The sequence below is a fragment of the Balaenoptera borealis genome, assembly GCF_965194805.1.
Source record: "Balaenoptera borealis genome assembly, chromosome: 16".
NCBI classification, from domain to species: Eukaryota; Metazoa; Chordata; class Mammalia; order Artiodactyla; family Balaenopteridae; genus Balaenoptera; species Balaenoptera borealis.
This window is the reverse complement of record NC_138872.1, coordinates 64,593,500-64,612,837: the sequence shown is the minus strand read 5'-3', so window position 1 is coordinate 64,612,837 and position 19,338 is coordinate 64,593,500. Positions and strand designations below refer to the sequence as shown.

At 41.5% G+C, this 19,338-nt stretch overlaps 1 protein-coding gene across 6 annotated transcripts in view; it reads left to right on the top strand.

Annotated features, from left to right (window-relative positions):
- The window catches only part of RPS15A (ribosomal protein S15a), a 399,535-nt gene that overhangs the window by 137,831 nt on the left and 242,366 nt on the right, over positions 1-19,338 (top strand). Inside the window, exon 6 of one of the 6 annotated variants that reach the window (XR_014236121.1) lies at positions 7,121-7,178. The exons of the other annotated variants lie outside the window; for them this stretch is intronic. The gene's annotated coding sequence lies outside the window, so the exon portion shown is untranslated. The remainder of the gene's footprint in view (positions 1-7,120; positions 7,179-19,338) is intronic. 6 annotated transcript variants of the gene reach the window in all.

The following is a 19,338-nucleotide window of genomic DNA, read 5'->3' as shown; positions in this document are numbered from 1 at the left end:
GGATGTCTAGCAGGATACCTGGTGTGGGAGATAGAATAATAGCCCCCCAAAAGATATTCGTATCCTGATTCCCAGATTCTGTGTATATGTTACCTTTACATGGTGAAACAACCAAACCAAACCAAACTAAACCAAACCAAAGCAAACCCTTGCAGATATGATTTAAATTAAGAATCTTGAGATGGGGGAGATTATCCTGGTTGATCCAAGTGGGCCTGATATAATCATAAGGGTCCTTATAAGAGAGGAGGTGATATGATGATGGAAGCAGAGAAGGAAGAGGAGATAATATGGCTGTTGTCCTTGAAGATGGAGGAAGGGGCCATGAGCCAAGGAATGCAGGCGGCCTCTAGAAGCTGGAAGAGGCAAGGAAACAGATTCTTCCCTAGAGTTCAGAAGGAAAGCAGCCCCATGGACTCATGTTCTGACCTCTGGGACTGTAAGATAATAAATTTGTGTTGTTTTAAACCACTAAGTTTGTAGGAACTTGTTAAAGCAGCAATGGGAAACGAATACTTCTGATATCTACACACTAGATGCCAGTAATACCCCACCCCAAGTAGTGATAACCCAAAATGTCCACAGACATTATTGCCAAATGTCCCCTGGGGAGCAAAATTGCCCCCGATTGAGAACCACTGTGTTAGGGAGATTCCAACAGTAGCTGCACAAAGTCACAGAGGAAAGAAATCAGTGCCCTGGGTGTGGCTGGCACACAGCCAGCCAGGTGTGTGGAGCTGGGAGATATGGACTACACGTCATGTTCATTGTCACTCCTTTCTGCTCCCTTACTCTGGGGATTCACGCATGGGTACTCAGAGAGCACGGCCAGGCTGACTGAGAATATTTATTGAATGTGACAGCTTGCCCTGCTGGGTCCCTGCCTCTTAGCACAAGGATGACAGCTGCTCTCTGTGGCAGGCTTTCCCTGTGGGTTAGACTCCTTTGCCTGACTGACCAATTCCCTTCACGCTGGGCGGGAAAGACTTCATTCCATCTGAGCCACAGTAGTGAAGTCTTAGCTGGTTCTAAGCAACAGAAATGGACTCTAGTTACTACAAGGAAAATCAGTCATTGATTGTTAGGATGGTAGGGGCAATCTCAGAACGAAGGAAGGGTTTGTTAGGAAGGGAAATAGCACCCAAGCGCTGCAGAGCTCAGTAGCAGATGGAATTCATGGTCACCTTCTAGAGTTCTCCCATTAATGTGTCTCGGTTTCAAAGTATCAAATTCCTGGGGGAGAAAAGCTTAGCGCTTGGGTCCAGTAGATCAGCCAGCTGCGACCTGGGGAAGGACTTGCCCAAGGTCACACAGCACTAATAGAGCTAGGCCACTCCTCCTGACTTCTGGACCTGTTCATTTTCTGTAACTTAGTGCTAGACTCTTTGGGGAGATTGAATTGTCCAAAGAGAGCTAGACAAGAACTGCTACACTAAGGAAAGTTCTTTGCAAGGCTGCGGAAATGACATCTACACTGGAAAATGTGGACAAACACTGGCTTTTCTTTTCTACTGGGCATCAGGCATCTAGATGTTGTTAGATATCTAGAAATGACATGTGTTTCCTTGACATATTTGAAGTTAGTTATAACAGAGTTTTGGGGGGAATTATTGTGGCTCACAATAGAGTGGAATTTTAAAAACTCCCCCTCCATTTTCAACAGTTTCTGATTCCCACCCAAGTTCTTCTGGATCCTTGGGCAGTTGGCATAGCCTACTTGAATATTCCGTTTCAGGTCCCCTTTCCTGGGCCTGCTTTGTGCTGTGCTGAATTCTTCTCTTTAGGTGTCTATTTAAATAAATACAATCACCTCAACAGGTTTGATGTAGTTTTAGTCCAACAATCAATACGTATTTATTATGTAAAAATTTAAATACACAGATACGCCAAGTAAAATAAAATCACTCACAAGCTCAACATACATAAAAACCTGTTCACATTTTACTCTATGTCGTTCCAGACTCTTTTTCTTAAATTTTATACTTTATGAAAACCTGGGATAATACTACATCTCTTTTCTTACCGGCTTTATTCATTTAATTATCAAAACATCTCTCAATGGCTTTAAATATATGTGGATTACACTATTTTTTAAAATTAATTAATTTATTTTTGGCTGCATTGGGTCTTCGTTGTTGTATGTGGGCTTTCTCTAGTTGCAGCGAGCAGGGGCTACTCTTCGTTGCGTGCGTGGGCTTCTCATTGCGGTGGCTTCTCTTGTTGTGGTACGCGGGCCCTCGAGCATGTGGGCTTCAGTAGTTGCAGCACACAGGCTCAGTAGTTGTGGCACGTGGGTTCAGTAGTTGTGGCTCACGGGCTCTAGAGCGCAGGCTCAGTAGTTGTGGCACACAGGCTTAGTTGCTCCGCGGCATGTGGGATCTTCCCAGACCAGGGCTCGAACCTGTGTCCCCTGCATTGGCAGGCGGATTCTCAACCACTGCGCCACCAGGGAAGTCCCGATTACACTATTTAATAGTTTCAAAGTATTCCATTTCATAGTTAGGCCACGATTGATTTAACTTATCCATTATGGAGAGAACATTTTTGTTTCTATCTTGTTGAAAAGTTTGTGATGTTGACATGGCTGCAGAATAAATCAAACCATGACTTAGGTTTCATAGTTTCACGAATTGTCATGTTTTCCATTTATTTCATTTTGGATTTTTTTTTTTTTTGGTACGTTCTGTTTGAAGGATTTGTTATGACATCTCTCTGTGGTGCTGGGGAAGGAATATGCTCTTTTTTTGGGGGGGTCAGTTTCTTTTTTTTTTTTAATTGAAGTATAGTTGATTGACAATGTTGTGTTAGTTTCAGGTGTACAGCAAAGTGATTCAGTCGTACACACATATGTCTATTTTTCTTCAGATTCTTTTCACTGGAATATGCTCTTTCCTTAGGTCTTCTCTATGCATTTGATCCCCCATTCAGCCTTCTCTGTAAGGCTTGGCCTGCAGAGCCATCCCATCCACCTACCTGCAGAGTGGAAAACAAGTCAGCTTGCTCCAACCAAATCACAGTGCTTTGTCCGTAGGTCATTTTCTGTGACCCTCAAAACAATCCATAAGGGGTCCCATTTTTCTTCATTCATGTGAAAAAGTTTTATTGAGCACATACTGTATGCTTAGCAGTGTGCTAGACAGTGGAAACATATATAGACAACCTTGGGGCATGTCAGTGGTGAAGTTCTTTTTTAAAATCTCCCAGTGATCAGATCTAGTTCATCTCACTTTAAACCTGGGGCTTTGGAGTAGGGATATCTTGGACACCTCTGCTAGCTGCATGATATTGGGCAACTGCACACTCTTTGTTTACACTCTTTGTGCCTATTTTCATATTATATTAATAAAGTTCAATGGGATCATCTGTGTAAAATACATAGCCTATAGTAAGTGGTTCACTATGCAATGGCCATTGTTATTATCAACAATGTTATTATCATATTCTACGGAAAGGCTTACCCATCAAGTAGAGGAAAGTGTATCACCTGGTCATTTATTTTCCCAAGCAGTTGATGGAGAAAGGAGAACTAATTAGCTCAAGGAATTAGTAGGGTTATAGGAGGAGGCCGTTTGCTGACTCTCTGGTTTTAATTTAGCCATCATTTCGGACTGGAGCTGGTTCGTTCTGAGTGTGAAAGGAACCTGCTGCTTGTTGATAATTAGTCTGGTTTTAATGAGTTATCAGGTGTTAATAACAGCTCAAGTGCAATATCCTTTCACAGCCTTCAGAGGATGTTCAAGATGTTCACTGGGTTCTCACTTCTTGGGGTTTTATGTGGGTGTTAGAAGTTCATCCGAGGAGGGCCAGATAGGATGCGTCCATGGATCCAGGGGAAAGAAGCTTTAATGGTGGCTGCAGCATGATTATGCCCAGAATGAGTAATACTGGTATTACGTCGATTGGGACAGATGCTGACCTTTCCTAATGGGAAGTGGCATCTCTTTACCAGTGGGTGACATTTCTTCTTGTCCAAAATAATCCCGACAGTTAAACAGTTTAGAAGAAAAAAAATCCCCAAACTGGAAGCAATGTAAATTTTTACCACTAGAGTACTTGCTAAATGCTCATTAGGATATCCACACAACAGAATACAATGTAGCCATTAAAAAGCATAAGGTGGATCTATATAGACTGTTGTACAAGAGATAAACAAAGTGGGAGAAAACCTGCAGAACAGAAACTAGGATCTGATTTGATGTATGGAAAGAGAAAGGAAGGAAGGATGGGGACAGAGAGATGAATAAAGGGGAAACGGGAGTGAGAAAGAAGAGAGAGAAGGAGGGAGGGAGGAAGGGGGAGAGAGAGAGAGAGAAAAGGAAAGAGAAAGGGAAAGAAGAAAAGTATTTCTTTCCTTCACAGAGGCACAGTTTACTTCAGAAACCGTGAGAACTAAGGTAGATTTTTATTGTAGGTATAAAAGGGGTGTGTGCACAGTGGTTTTACACAGCATCACGTGGAAGAGCTACTCCAAATCTTTCCCTACACTTTATTTGGAGAGCAGGTGCCCAGACTTGGATTATGCTCTGTGGTTCGATGTGTATCATCAGCATTGAACTATTCACAGCCCTCTTATTTGTTTACTTATGATAGGATGGACACACATCCTTATTGTGATCAGAACAGTTCAGTATTTTTCAATTCTATTGAGATGCAATTTACAATAATTAAAATGTACCCATTTTAAGTGTATAATTTAATAAGATTCAACAATGAGGATATAGAACATTTCTATCACCCCAAAGATTCCCATACACTTCTTCCCAGCTATTCCTTAACCCTCACCCCTTGTCTCAGGCAACCACTAATCCATTTTTATCATAATACATTACATTTTTCTTTCCTAGAGTCTCCTGTAAGTGCAATCATACAGTATGTACACCTGTGTTAGGAGTCTTTCATTCAGAATAATGCTTTGGCTGTTCATCTGTGTTTTTGTGTGTATCAGTGCTTCTTTTCCGGTTCTAAATTTTGGCTGAGTAGTATTTGATTTTGTAAATACAAAGCAATATGTTTATCCATGCACCCACTGAAGAAGATTTTATTTGGGGTTGTGTTTACGTCACCAAAAAGCTTGAAAACTACGTTTTTACCTTGATTCCATATCCTTGAGAATGATTGAGAACTCAATTTACAACATCATTTTCAGTGAGAAAGCAGGTCATATGTTAAGAGATTAGGTGATAGGATGACTGAAGGGTTTTGTGACCTTATTGAACATACCATGTGGCAGGCATCCCGCATATGGTGACCCCTAGTTATCTTCACCTCCTGGTATTCATGCCCTTGTGTAATGTCCTCCCCTTTAGGGTTGGCTGGACTTACTCACTTACTGCTAATGAATTAAATATGGCAGAAGTGATGCGCTGTCACATGACTTCTGTCTTGGATGCTCTTTCTTGGATTGCTTGTCCCGGGGGAAGCCAGCTACTATACCATGAATCAGTCCTGTGGAGAGGTCCATGTGGCAAGGGATCAAGGCCCACCAACTACCACTTAAATGCACTTGGAAGGAGATCCCCCAGTTGAACCTTCAAATCTGATCATAGTATCTGGTGCCTTAATTGCAATTTCGTGAGAGATCTTGAGCCAGAAAGCACCCAGATAAGCTAAACTCAGAATCCTGATCCATATAAACTGTGAGATAATAACTGTTTATTGTTTTAAGTTGCTAAATTTTGGGGTCATTTGTTATGCAGCAATAGGTAACTAATACATACAAGAATGTTATTGTTGTTATTATTATTCTTATCACTACCATGGACTTTACTCTTCACTGTTTCAATTCCAGGTTTAGCAGAGCCCTGGGGATGCATTATAGGAATAATCACCATGTACTGAGCGTGGAGTCAGGCACCTTGCCAAGCACTTACTTTCATTTTCTCACTGAATCCTCACAGCAACTCTATGAGAGGGAACAATACTTGTCCCTCTTTTACTGACCAGGAAAGCAAACATCAGAGAGGAAAAGGGCCTTAAGAGAAGTAGAGTAGTATGGGAAGGAGCTGGGGTTTGCATCCAGGCAGTCTGACCCCAGTGTCCCAGGTCATGACCACTGCACCATCCTGATGCCTCGGAGACCTGCGCCCCCCACATGGTCATGACTCCACCCTTCTCCTCGGTTCCATTCTTGCCTCTTTTTTCCTGTATTCCCCCTTTTCCAACCCTGTCTCACCCCCCATCCAGCCCATGCACAGTTCAGCCATGCCCAAATTGATTTCCAATCAAAGATGTTAGACCTGACTGCCTAGGTTGAAACCTTTTATACTTCTCACCTTGTCCCTCAGATCCTCTCCCTTCCTGACTTCCTTTTCATCCCAGCAACTGTTCTCCTTTAGTCAAACAGAAACTTAAAGTTTTCCTTTCTAGCCCCTCCCAATCTCAGAAATTCCCAAACACAGTGAATATGAATTTATATTTGAGGGATAAATAAAGCAGTGACTGACTGAATCACCCACCTGTGCAGAGAGGCACCTGGGACTGGCAATGAGCTTGCTCTTCGGCTTCAGAATTGCGCTGGAATTCTAGCTCTGCTGCTCCTTGGCTGTGAGAGCCTGGCCATGTGACTTAACTTCTCTGTGCCTCTGTTCTCTCGTCTCTAAAATGGAGATGATAATTCTTATGTCAGAGGATTAAGTGAGATAATATATGTAACGGCCCAGTGCCTGGCACAACATAATTACTCCATTTATTATTGTTGTTGTTATTGCTTAATTCTTATTTGTAGATCCTCAGATGTCTTCTCCCAAAGTTCAGGAGCTCTTCAATGAAAAAGACTGTCTCCCCCAACAGTCTCCTCCCCTGGGTAATCTTGGAGATAGATGATTCTGTGATAAGATCTGGCACACTTCCTCTTTGGGATGGTACAGAGGTCCAAGAGTATGGCCTATGCAGTCAGAGAAACTGGTTTTGAACTTTAGTTCTTCTGCTTGTTCACCTAATGACCTTGGGCAAGTTAGGAGCATCGCCAGGCCCATTGGTAAAATGGGGATAATAATAGCTCCAGCCTGATGGCACTGTGGTGAAGGTCAGTTGAGATAATTATTGCATGTGAGATGCTTAACGTGGTGCTGGCACACAGTGATAACCCAGCAAGCACAAGCTCTTATTCTTCCTCTTCTAGGAGTTGATGGAGGATGCTGAGGCATGAGGTCACCCCTCCTGCAGCTTTTAAAGTTCAGGTATTCATTCTTAAACATTCTGGAAGCACCTGCCGGGATTTCAATTTCCTGCTGCACTTTGGACAGCAGTGGCCCATTTGGATCAGAGGAAGGCTCTCTTCCCTGATCCAAATGGATCTTCTTCCCTGAACAAGAACGCTTGTTCTTCCTCCCCCAGGGGTTTTCTTTTCATTCGTTGGACTTCTATTCATGGATCATCTGCCAGAGACACGGACCAAGAATTCTTACTCTTTACAGATTTTCTTCCCTTAATGGTCCTGTTCTGTGCTGTCACCCCGGCACCCTCCCTCCCCTTCAGCCCTTAGCAGCTGGCAGGAAATGTTTATAGAAGAAGCGTTTCTTTCTCTTTTTAATAGCCTCCTGGGCTGCAACCTCCCAAATGAGAACCTTATTAACCAGAAGGACTCTAGGCTACTGATTTATATTCCAGCCACACAGAGAGGAAAAAACATTACAAAGGAAGAAAGAAAATGCCAACGAATCCATGGGCTAATTACAGCACCCTCTCTGATGAGGAGTGTATATTTCTCTTTACGCTCTGGGTGCTAAGGGATTCCTTCCAGATTTCAGTATTTGACCTATTATCCTTGGATCACGTGGATTCTTTGTACTTCTTGTGGGTTTACTGAAAACAAGGGTAAAAGTTCCATACTCCCGCTATTTAAACAAGAGATTTATTACTTTCAAATAGTAAAGACACTTGTTTCAACAGAAATGTTAGTATCTCAGTAAAGATGGTGTCCAAACTCATGGAGCCTTCAGAAGATGGCTAAGGGCTCGCATTCTACCACCCTGCACAGGCACTGATGGGCCAACATCCCTCCAGGTAGTTAGTTATGCAAAGGCCATAAAACATACAGGTATAAGTCTTTAGTGGTTAGAATTCTAGCTTGATGATTCAAGGAAGGCTTCTAGGAGGAGGAAGTACATTTGGAACTGGGCTTTGAAAGTTGGTGTCGTAAAGAATGCAGGCTGTCTCCCAATATTTACTCCCCTCTACTTCCATAGTAATAGAATCTAATTTTTAGCTGGGTCCTCACCCCCCGCCACACACACAGAATAAAGACTACAGTTCTTTGGAAAATTGCTTGCGGCAACGTCCACAATAATTCCCCTTCCTGTAGGCATATCCTCTTGCAATGTGACTTGGTATCCCCTCCTATTTAGCGGTAGAGTCTCTGTCCCCACTCTTGAATCCAGGCCACACTTGTGACTTGCTTTGGCCAATGCAATGGGATGGAAGTGACATTGTCCCAATTCCAAGCCTAGGCTTCCAGTGACCTTTCATGCTTCCATGTAACCTCTTGGACTCCTGCCCAACCACCACGTGAACAAGCCAGAGCTAGCTTTCTGGAGGATAGGAGCCCACTTGGAGCAGAGAGAAACTGTCCTAACTGAGGTTGTCCTACACCAGCCAGCACCCAGCCAACCAGACAGCTAACTGCAGGTATATGAATAGGCCCAGTGAAGACCAAAAAACTGTCCATCTGAAACCAGCCCAAATTGCCAACCCACAGAATCACGTGTTAAATCAATGCTTATTATTTTAAGCTACTGTTACGAGGTGGTGGTTTGCGACATAGCAAAAGTAACCGATACAGTTTCCCATGCAGCTAGATGTATTCATGCAACTAAGTTTTGTCGAATGACACCTAAGTGAAAGGGTGTGTGTGATTCTTGGGGAGTTTCCTTACAGGAAGGAGGCATGCTCTTCTTCCAGCTTCCTTCCTTCCTAATGACTGGAATGAGAATGTAATAGCTGGAGCTCCAGCAGCCATACTGGACAATGAAGTAAAATTAGGAATGGAAGAAATCCATGGCAGAGCAATAAACTAGGAGGATCTTATTTCTGTGAAGCCATACATTACCTTTCCAATCTTATTCTGACTACAATGTATTAAACAAAAGGGTTAAATAAACTTTTATCTTGTTTAGGCCACTGTCGTTTTGAGTTTTACAGTTATTCATAGCTGAATCTAATTCAAAATAATACAGATGGTCAGGATTTAGCTAAGCAGGGATGGTAGAGAAGAGCACTTATGTCAGAGGGAACATCATGGATAATGTCGCAGAAAAAGGAAAAGAGTGGGTAGTGGGTGGGAAACAGTGAAAAATTCCATGGTACTGCCTAAGGGGAACAATGGCTGATAGGACTGGAAACAGTTTGGGGCCAGCTTTTGAAAGGTCTTGAAGGGCAGGCTAGTAAATTTGGAGAGTGTGGTAAAACAGATGTCTGAATGTTACGCAAATCAGAGTGAGAAAGTCATATATTCTTTCTTTTTTCCATTCCTTGAGTCATTTCCTCTGGGGAGTTTATATTCTGGTGAGGGAGACAAGATAACAAGGTAGTAGGGTAATTACAGGTTGTGATTAATAGGCTGAAGTACATAAACTGTGTGATGTGGTAGAGATTAACTGTTGGGTAGAGGGGACTACTTTAGATAGGGTGGTCAGAGAAGGATTTTTTGAGTTCCTAAATTCTGTTCCAGGCATTGTGCAGAAGTCTAGGGACACAGGGATGAATAACACACAGTTGCTGTCATTGAAGAGATCACAGTCTAGAGTGGGGTGAGGTTAATCAGGAACAATTTCCTAGAAGAGGTGGGAGAGAGCCAAAGGAAGTAATTTAGTCTTCTCATAAGTATCAGGCAGATTCAGCTGCAATAAAGCTGCATAACATACATCCCTCCAAATCTTTGTTTAGACAAGAATGATTTTTCTCACTCACAGGTCTGCATGTAGGATATGGTTCTGCTGGGCTCTGTTGGATTAGCTTGGCTTGATTCCAGGCTATGGGTTGGTCCAGGTCTGCTCTATATATCTCCCCATTCTAGGGCCAATGGCTACCCAGGGTTTGATCTTTTCATGGTAGATGGCAGAAGTGCAAGAGATCAAGCTAAATCCCAGAGGCACATTTAAAGCCTCCACTTACGTCACATCCACTAACACTACTGGTCAGAGAAAGTCACATGGCCAAGACTAACAGTGCATCAGGAAGAACACTCCACCCACAGTGGGAAGATTGCAAAGGTACAAGGATGTTTCATTCTGCTAACAGAAGGAGCGAAGAGTGGGGAACAATAATTCAATCTTTCACACCACCCAAGGAAATGGTGCACTTCTTCAAAAATGTCTGATAGTTTTACTGTTTTTTTCCAAGAAATCTTTTATATTTCTTGTTAGATTTCTTGCAAGGCACCATACTTCTTTTTGTTTAAAATTTTACTTAAAAAATTACATGTGCACAAGTGGTAAAAGCTTTAAAAAGTAGTGCTAAAAAAAAGTAGTACTAGAAGATGTAACAGTGAAAATAAAGCTGGTCCCTATTTCCTTCTACAGAGGCAAATACTGCTTTTTTTTTGCTTTTTTTTATCTGGAGGTATTCTCTGTGTGTACAACCAAATATTTGCATACATTTAAAAAAATACAAAATGACATTCTACTATACTTGTTCCTCTGTGCTTTCCTTTTTTTTTTTTTTGTTCTATTTAACAGCATGTCTTAGAGGTAGTTCCATCTCGGTTTAGCTAGACCCATTTCATTCTGTTAAATGGCTGCATTGTTTTCCATTGTGAGGCTGTGCCATAATTTATTTAATCAGAGCCATACTGAAAGACATTTGGATTGTTTCCAATCTTTTGCTACTATAACCAAGGCTGCATTAAATATCCTCGAACATCTATCTTTATGCACATGTGTGAGTGTATGAGTAGGTTAAATCTCTAAACAAATTGCTAGATCAAGGGATATGCATGTTAAAGTTTGATGGATATTGACCCTCTGCTTCTAAAAAGAAAGAAGAATTCCTTCCAGAATGGCTACAGATCTTTGTTTCTCCCATCTTCTTCTGATTCTTGTCCCATGGTATTATTCGGGGCTGAAGCAATGGAATAAAGTAGCTCAAAACGTATTCCTATAGGCTCTCTGGGGAAACTTTGAGGAGTGTTCTTTGAATTTTGGCACGTGGTCCCTAATTTGAAGATGAAAAGAACTTGGCACTACTGTTGCAACCCAAATCATCCCTTTAGTGAGGGTGCTGGAGAAGCGTCAGATGATGTTTTCACAAACAAGTTTACTGAAGAACTCTGTGGTGCAAGTGGAGTGATTAATATCCCTGGGAGATCCCAGTAAGAAATGTGCACAATACCCTTTAATTTGATCTGCTTTCCCTGTAGCACCTAAATATTTAGGGCAAATAGAAAATAGTTCTGATTTACAATCTCTATAAAAATTTTAAACAACCTAATAGGACAATTTGATCATGAAATTGCCTGAAATAATGTTGGCACTAGTCAGCTGTATTTCTTTGAAATGGCCTGTAACTTCAGAGCAAACCCCCAAACATGGATTTTTTTTTCCCTGCTAATAACAGTCTTATTAATAAAAGAATTATTTTCTTTACTGATCCTCGGCAGCTGTGTTTCACTGCCTTTGTTCAATAAAGATAGAGATAATAACTGTCAGTGGAAAGAAAATGTGCCGAGCTTCCCACGGGAAGTGGTAGGAACAAATCTCTTATTAAATCATGTCAAATTGTGTTCCTTGTTTACTTTTTTTATTTTGTAAGTCACAGTCATATCTGCTAGTCTTTGTAAACCTTGCCTCCCATTTGTCAAAAAAGACTTGGAGGCTTGGTGTTCTCGAGGTTAAATGCTGCATGATCAATTAGGGTGATACACTTCATACAATTAACTCCGTAATGGCATTTCTGAGTCTGTTTCTCTTTTTACCCCTGCTGCCATCATCTGAGATTGGTTAACTTTTGATAACGGTTTCAGATGTCCTATGGATGCCTAGAAAAAGAGCAGTGGGAAGGTGTAGTGGACATCTGGAGTTTTTAACCTGTCCACAGATTCATGCCCCCTCTTTGAGTAATAACATCCCATTTTCCTTTGAGGGCTGGTGGCTCAGATGGACCTGATCTATTTCTAGTGCTATAGGTGGGCATATGACCCAGACCTGGCCAATCAAAGCATCGTCACTCAAGTTGGACCAATCAGAGCCAGTGCGAATCCTGAGACTTTTACCACAATTATTGGGAAAGAGAACTTTTTTGATTGGAATTCTTTAAAGAACAAGATATAAACCTGTTTTTGGTTACCTTTCCTCTCCACGGGGAGAAACTCTTGGAGGAAGACAAAACAGAAAAACTGTCAAGAAATGGAGGAAGACAGATTTTTAAAAATTATTTATTTATTTATTGGCTGTGTTGGGTCTTCGTTGCTGTGTGCGGGCTTTCTCTAGTTGCGGCGATCAGGGCTACTCTTCATTGCGGTGTGCAGGCTTCTCATTGCAGTGGCTTCTCTTGTGCGGAGCATGGGCTCTAGGTGCACGGGCTTCCGTAGTTGCAGCACGTGGGCTCAGTAGTTGTGGCTCATGGGCTCTAGAGCGCAGGCTCAGTAGTTGTGGCTCACGGGCTCTAGAGCGCAGGCTCAGTAGTTGTGGTGCACGGGCTTAGTTGCTCCGCAGCATGTGAGATCTTCCTGGAGCAGGGATCGAACCCGTGTCCCCTGCATTGGCAGGCGGATTCTTAACCACTGCGCCACCAGGGAAGTCCCCAGGACAGATTCTTGATGCAGAAGATAGTTGATGCTGTCACTCTAATGCTTGAATCTAGCTACGCCTGAGGTCTTATCCATCAATTAGGCAAGCTAATAAATTTTATTTTTTTGCTTATATCAGTTTGAGTCGGGTTTCTGTCACTTGCCTCCAACAGAATCCTAAACACTTGTGTTTTCCAACTTTCAGTAAAGTCTCATGCATAGGAGAGTGTGTTCAGCAGCAGCATTACTCGTGTCCATAATAATAATAATAATACAATGAGCTCTCTTTCCTTCTCTTGTCAGCGGTCACCATTGGATGATGGACTGTCTTCAGGCTGGAGCAAATGCACCAGTCCATAGCTCATCAGAGGGTCTTGGCTTAGCCTATCTCCTGTCTTTCCAAGAATTCTCATTGCTAGAATGAGTGATGGTTGTCCTGTATCTATGCTCTGAGATATGGTGTTTACCTGTGCTATGCCCTGTCCTCCCCTACCTTGGCCCAGTCGTTCAGTGGTCCCTTCTGAATGCAGTTGTGCTTCTTTCTGCCCCAGGGAGAGTTCAACCTGAGAATTGCAGGCAGCCAGCTATTGGGATCTTCTCTAAGCTTTGTACCTCTAAGGTCTTGGGTCCATTTCTAGCTCTTTCCTTGCCTTGCTCAAATTAGGTAATGACCTTATTTGTGGGAGAAGAGATGAGGTAGACAGGGGTACAGACTAATAATCAGTATGGATTTAGTTTACAGTGAGCCTTCTGCATATCAAGCACTGTGCTTCACTTATGTGTACTCATATCAACTTGTGTTCCCCATAGCACTTAATGTCATTGTCTACTTAATAATTTTTACGGGCTGGGCACTGTGCTAAGTGTCATCAAGTAGTATCTAATTTAATCCTTATAAAATCAGGAGAAAGGCATTGTTATCTCCATGGATAAGCTGAGGCTCAGAAAGGTTAAGTAATTTCCCCATTGTCCTACAACGAGGAAGTGGTGGAAGCAAGATTTCAACCCAGCCTGAATGACTCTGAATCTAGTTTCCTTCCTTCCTACACGAGCACTTGTATTGTTAGTGTTGGTCTGTGCATCTCTCTCACCTGTGAAATTCCTGACTTGATGTACTCTGTGTTTTCTTTGATTCCTGATCCCCACTCCAGAGCCTTGCATGGAGTAGGTTCTCAAAAACTGTTTCCTGAATAAAGGAATCTTTACAACAACTTAGTAAGATGAGCATTTTCTTTCCATTTACACAGGAGAAAATTTAAGCTGAGGATGGCCAGGAGCTAGCATTCATAAAATATAATCCTATAATCCTGAAATTTCCTCCTTCAATTGAGAATTGAGAAAGATATTATATATGCTAAAGAGAGGAGTCTTCAGTCTTTTCATATGTTTCAATATAGGTAGGTTAATGAAGGCTATATTCGGCTGGGTTGCCACAAAGAAAACAGCATAGACATTTTTGTGAAAGAAAGCTGCATCTGTGTTACTGAATCTGTACTTGAACCCCTTATAACTTGTGAGCAGGCAGAACATTGCTTAATGGTGCTGGACAAAGCTCAAGTGAAAATGACTCCAGTGGGGAAATCTTTTATAGAAATGGAAACAATTGTTTTAGGAATCTGAATTGTAATTTTTTACTTCTGAGTCTGTGGTCTCTTGAGCCTGGTCTATATCATGGACACATTTGATCTGGAATTCCGGTGACTCTGGCTGTGTAAGGAGCGTGTAAAGAAAGGCACACAAGCTCAGAGTGTGGAGGGAGACATGAGTTAGGTGTGTAGCAGTGGAAGCTGGGACTCTGTTTAGATGAAACCTACAGCTCTGAAGGACAGCTCAAGGAAAGACATTTCCCAGGGCGTTTAAGAACATGGGAGCTGAGCCCAGGGTTCGATGTAGCTCTCTCTGTTTGAAAGCTCTGACATTCTGTTAAGCTAATGATGAGTTTTCACTTCATCTTTCCTCCCTACACTAACACTAGGCAAAAATGCAAGGGAAGAAAAGACAAGAAGCAATTTCCAAAGTCTTCAGGGTCCCTAGGATGGTTTTTGAAGTAAGTCACACTGCTGTCATCCTCCAGGCTGCTTGTACTTTTGGAGTAGACATCGGCAGATTAATGAGTTTTCTGAAAGTTAAGAGAAAATACCAGCTTAAAATAGCACTAAGATTTTCAAGGACATTTTTTTTTTTTTTGGAAGAGGGTAAAATACTGTAATCACTGTGATGTACTCATGAATGCATGTAGGTTCTGTCATTAGTTAAAATTTCCAGCCATGGAGTCAAGATGCATATAATTTACTCACTCACTCACCCACCCTCCCATCCATCCATGCATCATCCACCCATCCATTCATCCATCCATCCATCCATCCATCCACCCATTCGCTCTCTCATCCACCCATCCTCCACCCATCTAGCCACTCATTTTACCCACCCACTCAACATTTATCAAGCACAGACAATGTGCCATGTATTATCTAAGGCTATCAATACTTGGTTCTCAGGGAGTTCCAAGACTGCATTTTCTGCTATACTATAATTTTGGAAGGTAAATTTACTCTTGGGATTTTCATTAAACTGAAGCAAAATGTTGTATTGAGTTTATGTAGATTTTGACTCATACAACTGTACACTTGGCATTGAAAATCTTACGCAGCTTATGTGGGAAATAATGGTCTATGGTACAAGTTGCTGCCTCATGCAAAAAGATGGGCCACAAGGAACAGTTTTTGTTGAGGCTTTGTTTTTCATTCGAAGCTGTGAAATTGTTGAGCTCAGGTTGTTTTGCTTCGTCAGGTGTTGCTACTCCACTAAAAATAAGCCTGTATCAGGGAACATCTTAGATTCTCAGGAGAGTGAGACGTGAGTGAAGTAATTTAATACACTTGCATTTTGTTATGTTCCACCACTTTGAACTCTAGTAAGGGCTTCTTTGAGCACAGGCGGTGGAACGTGATGCTGAAAGCACAGGATCTGGAGGCACAGAGCCCTGTTACAGATTCACCTCCTACCACTTACTTGCTCCGTGGTCTTGGGCAAACTCCTTACCCTCCCTGAGACTTAATTTTCTAAACAAAATGGGACAAACAGTGATACTTACCTCATAGCGTTTTTGGTGAGGGTTAAATGAGATAATGCACACAAAGCATTTTCCCCACAATTTTGGTGAGCAAGCTTGGTACTGCAGGGGCACGGAGTAGATTTATTCATATTCACTGGTCAGAGCAAGCCCCTCACATTTTTATTTCCTTTTATTACGTGTTCTCCTCCATCCTCATGTCTCCTTAAACTCTCTTATAGGCAGTCCTTCTAGTATCCAGAATATCCGCTTTCCCATTTCCCAGTTCTCCATTCATATGTTAATGTAGTTGTATGTACATAATTGATAAAATATATAGAGTTGTTTACATATGTTTTTGATTAGTTTACATAAATGGTTTGGGGCCCTAAACCTTACTTTCCTCCGCTCAACGCTATATTTTTGACATCTCTTCATTTGTTCTATGTAAATCTAATTAATTAAATTCTGACTGTGGCCTATGAGTCAACGTATGCATAGATCACAGTGCATAGACCTAGTGAAGAAGAACAGGGACATGGAAGTCTTTGCTGTCAGAGAGAAAGCTACCGTGAACATCCTATGCATGCGTCCTTATGGTTTTGTGGGAGAGTTTCTCTGGGGCACATATCCAGGCAGGGGACTGTTGGGCAGATGAATAGTTAATTGCACTGAGTACTGAGAGATTGCTACTTGGAATAGTTGCTTAGTTGACACTTCTCCCTGGCACTTGATGTTCTCCAACTTTGTAATTTTTGCTGATCTGATGGGTGTAAAGTGATATATCATTGTTGGTTTAATTTGCTTCTCTGTGATTACTAATGAGGTTGAGTATCTCTTCATATACTTATGAGCCATTAGTGTTTCCTCTTCTATTAATTTTCTTTTCATAGACTTTGCCCATTTTTCTATTGGGTTTCCTAAAATTTTCTTGCCTTTTTATTTTTTATTTTTTTTGATAGTAGGAGTTTCTTTAGATATCAATGTCAGCCCAGTTTTAGATATCTTCTCACAGTCTACAAGTTGTGAAATGTGTGGATGATGTTCTTTTCTGAGCAGAAATCTCAATTTTAATGTAATCAAACACTTCATGATTTCCCCTTATGGCTGACTCTTTTTAGAAATTGCTTAGGAACCTGCCCACTTCTAAAGTTGCAAAGATATTTCCTCCATTTTCTTTGATTACTTTTATAATTTGTCTTTCACATTCAGATGTGAAGGAAGGAATCCAATTTTATTTTTCCCACACAGTGAACCGATTTCCCCATGAAAATCTACCAAATAATTCATTTTTTCTTATTGGGCTATGACAACAAGTCTCCTATATATGTAGGAGTGTTTCTGGAATCTCTATGCTGCTTCATCAATATATTTATACCACACTTAAAAGAATTACTATGATTTAGTAAGATGTCTTAATATTTAGTAAAATAAATCGTTACTCCCATTTTCCAAAATTACCTTAGATATTCATGCCTTTTAAATTTCCATATACATTTTAGAATCAGTTTTTCCAATTCCTCAAAAAATTCTGCTGGAATTTTCATTAGAACTTCATTAAATCCATGGATTAATGTTGGGAGAAAATTAATATCTTTACAATATTAAATTATTATATTCACAAACATGGTATTTGTCTTACATCATTCAGGCTTTTTAAATAGTCTTTATAAGAATTTTACTTTTCTCCATGAAGCCCTAGTGCATGCATCTTTTTGGGGGTTGGAGTGGTTAAATACATGTGTTGACCTAAAACAGTCATTTATTTTATCAGCTAAATTGGCTTATTCAGGAACAGCAAAGAAGTACAATTCAATACATGCAATGTATGGCAAACCACAGGTAAGTCCAGGGAACAAAGAAACCATTCTTTTATAGAGTAGAAGGGGGAGTTGGGAGGTGCTGTCAGAAATGAAGAATGGGTTGTAAAGTGGTAACCTTCTTTCTGTTGGAGATGCCAGGATTGTCCCTTCCTGTTGGGTCTGCAGTTGAGGTTGAGTGGTAGGGAGTGAGAGCTCCCCCTTCTGGTCTCCTGACTCCATTTTAAAATGAGGTTTCTGTTTACTAATTTTCACAAATTATACTTCTGGTTGCTATCATGTTTTAAATATTCTGTACAATGCCTGACACATGGTGAGTGCTCAATAAATTGTACTTATTGTTACTGTTGTAGCTATTATAAAAGGGGGGAAATTGTGGAGGGAAGGTCTCCAACTGTCTTTAGGAATCATCATAATATCCTGGAAATAACATGGATGTGGAGTCAGACACACTGGGGCTGTGAGACCTTGAACACATTTTTTGAACCTCTGGGCCTCTGTTTCTTCCGCAATGTGAATAATGTTCATCCTACCAGTATTCTAGGTAGGGTGTGAGGATAAAATGAGATTACAATCCAGCAACACAGCCACTGGCACATGAAAGCCCAGAAAGGGGTTCCTTCCCCTCTCTAGTGAAGAGGTAAAAACTTTGTCACAGCTGCACCATTTCCCCATCAAACAATCTTCTTTTCTTCGTTTGAAATCAACTTCCAAACTTTGTCTTTTCTAACCAGATGGTTGCAGAGAGTATATGTACACAAAGAAAAGTGAAAAATTAAAAAGAAAAATCTACCCTCCCAGTATCCCCTTTTCAAAGATACTTTGCCTTTTCATCTTTAGAATATAAAGTCCTTGAGGACAGGAAGCACGGCGGGCCCTGGGGTGCACCCCACACATCCGTTTCCCTCCAGGTGGTTTATCCAGGGTAAGCCCAGTAGGTCTCTTCCCCTCGTCAGTGATTGGTTCAGGGGTGGGCGGGCCCATGCAAATCTGGGCCGATGAGATGCCAGGAGGGACTTACTGAGGGCTTCTGGGAAAGAAGACCCCGTTTTCCTCCTTCATTGTACTTGAATTAAAGACGCCCACTGCCCAGTTTCCACAGGCAACCATGTCAGTGAGGGGAGCCAGGCTGGGGGTGAAACCCATTCTGTGAAGTGGGGCAGGAGCACAGTGTGGAGAGAAGTTCTGGGTTCCTGATGTCAGTGTTAAGCCAACCCTGAAGTTCTCTTCCCCTGTCGACTTCCTGTTATGTCATGATAAGTAACCCTCTTATTGATTTAGTCAGTTTGAAGAGTGTTATGAACTGAACTGTGTTTCCCCCTAGATCATAGGTTAAAGCCCTAACCCACAAATGTAATTGTCTTTGGAGATAGGGCCTTTAAAGAGGTAATTAAGGTTGAAAGAGATCATAAGGTGGTGAGGGTGTAGTCCAATAGACTGGTGTCCTTTTAATGAGGAAGAGACACCAAGCGTGCATGCACGCAGAGAAAAGGCCATGTGAGGACACAGTAAGAAGGTGTCGTCTACAAGCCAAGCAGAGAGGTCTCATTGGAAATCAACCTTGCCAGACCTTGATCTTGAACTTCCAGCCTCCAGAACTGTGAGAAAATAAATTTCTGTTGTTCAAGCCACCTACTCTGTGGTATTTTGTTATACAGCCCTAGCAGAGTAAAACAAATGGGAATCTATTTGAAGTCTAAAACACTACAGTAGATTCAAATCTTAAGTCTTTGGCATGAGCCTGC